The sequence below is a fragment of the Notamacropus eugenii genome, chromosome X (assembly GCF_028372415.1).
Source record: "Notamacropus eugenii isolate mMacEug1 chromosome X, mMacEug1.pri_v2, whole genome shotgun sequence".
Taxonomy (NCBI): Eukaryota; Metazoa; Chordata; class Mammalia; order Diprotodontia; family Macropodidae; genus Notamacropus; species Notamacropus eugenii.
Genome location: NC_092879.1, coordinates 31,503,811 through 31,513,371, shown reverse-complemented (window position 1 = coordinate 31,513,371; position 9,561 = coordinate 31,503,811). Strand labels below are relative to the sequence as shown.

Below are 9,561 nucleotides of genomic sequence, written 5' to 3'. Positions count from 1 at the left end.
TCACAACACTTGAACAGTACTGAGACAGAAGCTGGGGAAAGCCCAAGGGGGCTAGTCATGTGGGATAGGATGATGCCAATGCACTATAAGGGTATGGAGTTGAGGGGTTAGTTTGGGGCCAGCATAACTGAGAGGCTACTTGAGTCAGGAGTAAAAACAGTAGGCACTGGTGGGGAGGGGAGTTCTCTTCTAGTTGGCATTCCTTGGAATCACAGCCACTATTTTCCTTAAGACCAGATCTTTTACTTGAAAACCACCGCGATTTGTAGATTGCGATTTCTCTCTGAATGCGAAAAGACTGGCCTTGGTTATGTTTAGAACCGTTTCTACCTTTCCACAGAATTTCCTCATTCAAATCAATGAGGCTCACATTATGAAATGGGTGCATTTTTTAATCCCTCCTTGCATAGTTGGCCCTGTTCATCAGTATATTTTGTTCCTCCTCCCTCTTCCTGTCCTCAAATCTAAATGAATTAAAGAAAGGGAGAGAACATTTAGGCCTTCAGTAGAATATGCTCTTTGCTCTGTAGTATTTGAACTCCTCCTTCTCCACGATTGGCACCACCATGACATGGGCTTTGGAGGAAGGAAACATGTCAGCCAAAATGTCATCTCTCTCAGACCTCATGGGCAGCATTGCTTCCAACGTCGAGTGTCCAGCTGGCAGGAAACATTAATTCTGATAAGGTGGGAAGAAGGGTCTTGAGGCTGCAGCCCTTTGTGCCTTGGTGTGCTCAGAGACTGAATGGGCTTTTCTCAGGAGATAACATTGCTTTGAACTAGGAAATAATTGACTATGATTATGACCAGTGGATGGTGGATGGTACAGGGTTCATTAGGTCTTGGAGCCTTTGTGGAATCTGAAGGACTTCATTTGCATTTCCTTGGGTCTTCTTGGGTGCTGGTCAACAGATGCTGCTATGAAAGGGGAGATTTCTGGAAAAGAAGTGTAGAAGGAGGCAGTCTGCAGTGAGTGCCAATGCTGGCGTTTACCTCTAGCAGAAGGTGTAAGCAGAGTCTTTGCTGCTCCAGCTGTAGTCTGCTGGTACTTTGCTGCTGAGCTGGTAGCCAGCATGGAAGCAGAGTGACTGATATTGGCATTCCTGTTCAACCACAAGAATTCAATGAAGAAATTAAACTTACTTTGAAAGCAGTTTTGGCTTCCTATTTTTGTCTGTGTGTCATTCATTCGTGTCTACCTCTTCATGACCCCCTGGACCATAGGATGCCAGTACTGCCCTTGAGGTTTTCTTGGCAAGGATACTGTAGTGGTTTGCCTTTGCCTGCTGTCTCTGCTTGTGTGTACACATGTTCAGTCAGTCCCCAGCCCTGCATTCCCAAATGCTCTGGCAGGGGAGGGGAAAATCTCTGTCAAGTCTTCCCAAGCCCAAAAGGTCAGGAGGAAAGACAGGCCTTGAGAATGCTGAGCTCTCTCCCCTAAACACCAAGCAAAGTTACCAGGCTGTTCACTAGAAGGATGGCTCACTTTGCTTCTCCTAATTCAGGGATATGAAATGAATTGCAAATCTGGAAGGATCATATACACAGAAATGAGAGTTTTGAAGTGTGAGTATGTTGTTCTCAAGTCACTGGACCCAACATGAGGTTGAACAGACACTCATTGCCTGTGTCTTGGTCCTGGGACAGATGGTGGTAGGGAGACTTTCCTGTCCCTTCACCGTGAGTGATGACTGTATGTAGAGAGAACAGAAACTTGATTTTAGCGTCAGCCCAGTTGGGAACTTGCACAATAACATTCTAAATGGAACACGAAAGGATTGATTGGTTATTGATACCACAAATCAGTCTGATTGAAATGTAAAACTGGTGTCTAACGTCCAATAGACTTTATAAACCATGTTTCTGTCCATCATCTCTTTGTGCAGCTGTCCCTTGCTCTCCTTAATCCCATACACATGAAGAGCTTGGTCTGTGCAATACTTTGTTCTTTCCATGTAAAGCTTTCTCTGTGACATTCCTGCCCCTTCCCAGGGATCTGCTTTCCCCTCTTCCCCATATGGAGCCCTCACTGTAACAAGTAAATGTAGTCCAGCAACACAAAGCAGTGCATCAACCCTGTCTGCCTCCTTCCACACCCCTTACAAACATTCACCAAGGAAAATCAATACAATTATTTAATTTGAATTTGGGGCTCTGAGCAACCCCCAGGTTTAGCAGCCTACCTGTAGGAATGCTACTGGTAGTGGTGTGTGGAACTGACAAGACTCGCCTGCTTGGAGGGGGGGGGTTCTTTAATCCCCTTCTGTGTCTCTTCCTAGCTCTCCACAGTCACTTTACTTCCCAGTCGTGGCTTTGTGGACATTGACTTCACAGAGAGGTAGAGGGCAAGCTCTTGGGGGTTGTGGTAGCATATCTTCTCTTAGAGATTCTTGGGAAGCGGGAAAAAATGATCTTGATGCAGAACGAATCACTGCCAGACTGTTTGGATCGCCTGGTTTCATTTTATAGCAGTTAGACCAGACAAAGGCCACTCCATTCTCAGAGTTTGCCCTTTGGTACAGGAATCATCTGATCACTCACTCAGGTTTCTCAGACACCTCCCTCTCTGTCAGTGATGCCAGCCAAAGTGGTGAGATTAAGTCGGGACTCTTACAAATTAACATTCAACTTCTTGGCGTCTTGAATGCCCTCACTACTACCCTAGGCAGTTAAATTATCCTAGACTCATGGATTTAGAGCTCAAAGGGTCCTTAAAGGTTATTCAGTATAACCTTATGGTACATCTAATTTTGTGGAGTCATTTCCAGTTGTGTCTAACTCTTTGTAATCCCATTTGGGATTTTCTTGGTGGAGAACGCAGTGTATGCAGTATCAGGGAGGATTAACACTTCTGGCGGGGGCGCTGCCTTCCACCTGCCACCCAATCCACTCTCCCCAGGGACTCCAAGAAGCAGTAGCATGTCCAGAAGCCACACACTTGTAAGACAACAACTGGCAGGCCTCAATCTGGTCAGTGAGTTAGGGGCCATGTCTTCTCCAATCAAGTGAAGACTTGCCTAGCAGACTGTGCAGAAGGGAACAATTTATTCCAGTGGCCATGAAGGCAGCTGAAGCACACTCTCTGCAGTGCTTAGAACTCTGATCTGACATGGAAGATGCCAAGGTCATGCACTGCACCCTGGGTGATTGGCTTTATCTTTTCTCCTGCCCTGGATGCCACAGATGACTTTAGAGGAGGCTGGTAACTACCTCTCTTAAATCCAGTTCATCCACAGGTCAGTAGATCACCCCATGATGTCACTGTTCCCCTTCTAAAATGGAGAAACAACATTTTGTAGATGGGGAAAAATGAGGCCCAGACACAAAGCAACTTCCCTATGGTCACATACAGGCTCACAGATTTGGAACTAGAAGGGACCTTAGAGGTCACCAAATCTTAAGGTCAGTTCTGGCTCAAAATCCATAGTCCTGAGTGACAGAGCTGAGTGAACACCACTGACTGCCTTCAGACCCAAAGAGGATAGCCAAATACATTGTTGACATGGTAAGTGTTTATTGGGTAAAAAACATCAAGCACTACCCATCAAGGCAGAAGCCACTGCAGGTAACTTGCTGTGGTCAAGGATAGTTTCAAACTTAATCGAATGGCTTCCAGGGCAACCACCTGCACAGTCGGGAGCCCTGAGATGTGGGCACTCTTGGTTTCTGGTCTTCGCATCTTTGCAGAGGCTTCACTTTGCCCCTTGAAAAAGTTTGTCGGATTCATAGCAAGAGGCAGTGAAAACTACGTGACCGTGAGGATGGATTGCCAAAGGATGTGGATTGGCTCTCTGAGGGATAATTACAGGAAGGTTCTGTTGTGAGTTCACGAAAATTAGGTACCAGAGTCAACTGCAAATAGGAGAAAAGAGGGTGAGGGTCAGCAGGTTAAGAGAAAGCACCAAGAGAACGTTATAACTGAATAAAGGAAGCCACAAAGTACACATTTCCAGTCCCAGCAGACTGCTTTGCTGGAGGACTGACTGCTCCAGCTTGGCCTCCCCTCCCAGCTCTGCAAGGGCATTGCCCCAAATAAGAACGTTGTGGCATATTTCCCCCTTCGTTCTTGTATCATCCCTCATGCAACTTGTAAGCTTTCCAAGTGCTCTGCATCCTCAAAAGGCTTCATGTCCTCCAGGTACTACATTCACTACACATGCCCCATAGAAGTGAGCTCCCCAAATCCCATGCATGATTCATACTCTGTATGTGGTTTACACGTTCCAGGTAGCCTAGGTGACAGGAATGCTGCACAAGTTTCACTTGCATGAAACACAAATCTTAAAACCAAATGACCCTTACAAACGAGCCCCATGTTACACAAGAACCCTACACTCTATGTGTGCGGTATACCCTACAGGTGCCAAATGCCACACAATAACCCTACACTGTATGTGCGCCCTATACTCTCCAAGTGCCCTGTGAAACACAAAACACCTACACCTGATGTGTGCCCTGTACTCTCCAGGTGCCCCATGCCACACAACTGTCCCCAATCCTATGTGCCCTGACTGCTCCAAGTGCCTTTCACTACAATGCTGCCCTGCACTTTTTATGTGCCCTATATGTTCTTTATAATTGTTTTCCTGGTAAGGGCCCCCTCCCCCAGCCCCTGTGTTCCCTTTGACCTCCAGGTACTACATGACACAGAAGTCCCCCTCATTCTGTATGTGTCCTACACAGTGCAGGTGAGTCCTGTCACACAAAAGCTGCACACCCTGGATGTTCCCCAAGACACACATTTATTTCATATGCTAAGTGGGTCCCACACTCTCCAGGTACCCTATGAAAATATGTGTCTTACACCTTATATGTACCCTACAACCTCCAGGTGTCCCATGTGCCATGGGCCCCATACCCTGTATGTATCTCCTGTCATAAAACTGCTCCATACTATATATGCATATACATATTCATGTATGTGTGTATGTATACATGTGTGTTTGTAACCTGTATTTGAATGTGCACACATGTTTGTTGTGAATGTTTAGATATTTTGCATATGTATATGTGCATGTATGTTTATACAGATATCCATGAATGTGTGTATGTATGTGTGTATCTATGTGTATATCTGTATGTATATAAGTATATGTACAGGTATATGTGCATTTCTATCCAACATGTATGTGTGCATGCATATGTTTGTGTATGTGTGTATGCACACATACCTATATGCATATATCTCCTACACCCTATGTATTCCCTCAGCCTCCAAGTATCCTAGCTTATATATGTGCCCCATAACCTCTAAGTAGCCCATACCACACAAGTGCCACACATGTGCCACATCCTTCCTGTTCACCTTACCCCCCAATTGCCTCAGGACACACCAGTTTCCCAGACCTATATATGGTCCATGCCCCACATGGACACTATCCTATATATGCCTCACCCCTTCTGCGTACACCCTCTGTGTGCCCCATGTCACACAAGTGGCTCACACTATCCAAGTGCAATGAGTTTGCCCAGGTCTTTTACCCTTCAGATGTAACTTACTGACCTGTATTTCACATGGCCTTTCGAAATCTATTTCATTTCGGTAGAACTGCTCTTTTGAAGACTTTGGATGGTGGCATTTTCTATTTCTCCAGGTCCCTTTTTGGATGTTCAAACCCATTTCTTGAATTGCGGGTTGAAGGGTATCCTCTAGGTTTTCTTGCAAATCTTCCTCCACTGTGGCCAGCTCAGATGGTTTGATGTCTTTGAATGGCACGTCTAGCTGACGTTCACTAACAGGGCTGAAATTGTGTCGAGTTGGAAGTGGACTTTTCATGAGTATACCTTGGCATGATGTTTCTTTGTTCTGAATATACCTGCCACTGTCAGTTGTTCTGGGTGTTTCCTCATTATTGAGGGATATCTGTTGTACAGGGATGTCAGAGGAGTCCTCACAGGATTGTAAAGGAGGGACATAACCAAGAGATGCACTCAATTCACTAGGACTTGAGTCATCACAGAAGGATCTGCCATGTAGGTCTTCTGAACCTTTGCAGGTGGGACATTTAGAAGATGCAGAGTTGAATAGTAAGGACAAAACTTCAACAGACCTGTTTCTTTCCTCAGAGCTCAAGACTTTGGTGATTCCCTGGAAGAAAGATGAAATGAGGTCAGAATCTGTCCATTGATTGTCTTTGGATCTATTGCATTCAGCTTCCAGGAAAGTCTCAGAGCAGAGGGCATTGTTGGGCCCAGTCATCACTGTGTGCTCACTGGGTACTTGGCACTACTTAAGTTTGGGCAGAACTTTTTTCAGGTCTCATCTGTATAACCCTGAGTAACTCAACCTCTGTGGGTCTCAGTTTCCTCAACTGTAAAATGAGAGCATTAGTCCCAATGCCCTCAAAGGTCCCTTCCAACTCTATGTCAGGAAGTCACCGAGGATTTATTATACACCTACGCTGGATGAAGAATATGTATAAGTATATACAGTAAAGATGACAAAGTAAATGTAAAGGTCTTAACGTAATTACAAGCAGTTAAATCCAAGGTAGTTTAGGTGCAAGGTCAGTGTCATTCGGGGGCATTCAGAAAGTCTTCTTGCAGAAGGTGGTCCCTGAGGTAGCTCTTAGAAGGAGAGATTCTATGAGGCAGATGGAAGGAGTGGCCTTTTAGATAATGGATGGAGAGTCCTGTATGAAGAACACTGAGAAGATCACGTTATGATCATAGAGTGAGGGAAGAGGCCTGAGGTCCAGTGAGGCTGAAAAGATAACTTTGGGCCAGGGTGCGTGGCCTTTAAAGGCTAAATGGAGGATGCAGTGTTTTATCCAAGGAGCCACAAGTAGTCACAGGAGGTGCTTGTTAGAGTGCAAGGGTCAGATCTGCATGTGAGAAAAGCACTCTGACAACAGTATGAAAAATGGACTAGAGAGGGGAGAAACTTGAAGCAAGGAGACCAATGAGAAGGCTGCTTGAGGTGACAAGGGCCTAACCCAGGACTGAGGAACCTGTGGGGTCTAGGCACATGTGACCATCTAGGTCCTCAAGTGAGGCCTATTGAGAGAATCCACACTTCACAGAAGATATCACGTTAATAAAACAATAAAAAAGAAATTTTTAAATAATATTTCTATTTTAAAGACTAAATATTTAAAAGAAAACACAAAAATAAATAATGTTAATTCAGGTATCCATATTCATTCAACAATTCAGGGATTAAAATCAATGTATTTACATAAATTCAATAATTAACTAACAATTTTTGTTTATATTAATAGAGTAGGTAAATAAAGTATGCTACTAATTCTGTGAATATAAATTATATGCAAATTATTCATTGAAATATACAAACTTTAAGTATAACTGTATTCATCACATTAGTATGTAATATAATTACATGTAATTGTGTAATCAGAATTTATATTAATTAACTGAAATATTTATACAAATTTGATAATTTTACAATCAGAATAGTGAAATATTAGGTATTAAAATAATTTCTATACAACTTGGACATAGCCAAAAGGCCCCACCCAAGCATCTAGATGGTCGTATTTAGCCTTCCAGATCCTCAAGTGCAGGCCTTTTGAGGAATCCAGACTTCACAGAAAAACATCTGTAATAGAATAATTAGAACTAAAATAAATATTGATATATTAATAATTAAAATTTAAGTAGTAATATTTAAAATGAAATAAATTGAGAACATAAATTAATTAATGGATTTATATTCCATAATTCAATGAATAAAATTGATTTATTGACACTGGTTTAATATTAAATTAAAATAATTTACTTATATTCTGTTGATAATTAATCTAAATCATATATTAATCCCATAAATGCATGTGAATATAAATTAATTGTATATATGTTATAAAAATATATAACATATGATCAAAATTTATATAAAGTTATTAAAATATTAATATTGATTGGATAATTAATTTTAAAATTAAAATAATGAAATAATGATAAGTAAGGAAATGAATTCTGTAAAACTTGGACTCAGTCAATGGGCCAGACCCAAGAACCAAGAAGGCCACATGTCGCCTCCATGTCACAGGTTCCCCATCCCTGGACTATAGGAAAGGGGGAGACCACGGTGGAGTAGGAGAGATGATTTCGTGGTATGTGAAATGAAGGGAAAAATGGAAGGAAACTCATCTCTACTGGCCTTGATTGTCTCACCCAAGTCAGAGAGGGTGTCTTCTGCTGAGGGAGAGGGAACAGGGCGAGGCCTGGGAGGCTTGGGGGTCTTGGGAGGGGAAGGGAAGGTTCACAACAGCTTCCATGGAGAGAGAGATCTCTGATTTTACCTGACCCCTGGAGCCCAGAAATCTTCCCTCAGGGCCTGTCTCCCTTCCTTTATAATAATACCTGTTCCCTTTCCAGTGAATCCTTCTTTGCTGTTTCATGAAAGCCTTCATCCCTTGATAGATTTTTTTCCCGTGGTTCAGAACGATGGAAAAGTGATACTGGATGTTTTCTTTGTGCTTTCACCTCCTTTATCTAAAGTGGGGTTGGGGGAAGGGGGAGGAAATTAGAGTGGGCTTAAAGAGGAAGAAAAATCAGGTCAGGAAATAACTGGCACCTTCTTATTATGGGGCCTTAAATGACCTTCAAACACACACACAGACACACAGACACACAGACACGCACACAGACACACAGACACACACAGACACACACACATACACACACCCTTAAGATTCTCCCACAACTCTCCTCCATTTCACCCATCCCAGACCATGAGTAAAAGGAAAAGAATCTCCCATATTTGCTTTGGTAGCTCAGGGCAGGCCAATGGCAGATTTCAAAAGAAAGTTCAGTTGGAGGTTCCTTAAGACCCAGCTATCCCTACTGATAAGTAGCCCTCTTTCTACCCACTCTAACCAAAAGGGGAGGAAAACTCTTACTTTTAGATAAAAGACACTTACTTTAGATAAAAGAATATGAAAAGAATAAGACACTCCCAATGGCCCCCATTCATTCAGGCCAGGTGAATTATTAGGGTAGCCCAGCCAAAGAACCCCCCAGGGTACCCTCCAGAACACAGGCACAGCCAAGTGTCCCAACTTCATCTCACCTCTTTGGCTGCCATCCCTGACAGATAGGGAGGTGTCTGAGAAACCTGAGTGAGTGATCACAAGAATCTCTTGCCAACTGGGTTGATTAGAGGGAGATCCTGAGTGAAGGACTGATGGACTCTGCCAGCAGCCTGAGCAGAGCTGTGTTGCCTAAAGCCTGTTGCCTGCAGGAATCCCACCATTCCAATGTTAGCTTCATCATAAAAGGTCCTGAAGTGGAGGGTCCCTGATGACACAATGGACTGCACCAATGGAAGTGTCCAGTAGGGGGATGGGGCAGCTCACTGAGCCAAGATTCTAGGAAGGAGGTTGTTCTTAAAGGGGCAAGGCTCACCTAGAAGGACAAAGGGGATAGAAAAGACTGAAGCAGAAGAAGATTTTCAGGCAAATGGACATGTTTGGGAAGCAATAGACAAAAAAATGTGGCAAAAGGTTCAAGTCCTTGTCCTGGGGAGATCAAAAGAGGACAACCATAGACACATGCATGCACATACACACACACACACAGACACACACACACACAGGTCAT

The 9,561-nt window shown here is 43.4% G+C and overlaps 1 long non-coding RNA gene across 1 annotated transcript; it reads right to left on the bottom strand.

Annotated features, from left to right (window-relative positions):
• Positions 1–3,508: 3,508 nt before the first annotated feature.
• LOC140515306 (uncharacterized) lies at positions 3,509–9,234 on the bottom strand. Its single transcript, XR_011970935.1, has 4 exons — positions 9,032–9,234; positions 8,323–8,454; positions 5,504–6,088; positions 3,509–3,852 (listed from the first exon to the last, which is right to left on the bottom strand). It is a non-coding gene; the product is annotated as an uncharacterized lncRNA (long non-coding RNA).
• Between the last annotated feature and the right edge of the window lie 327 nt (positions 9,235–9,561).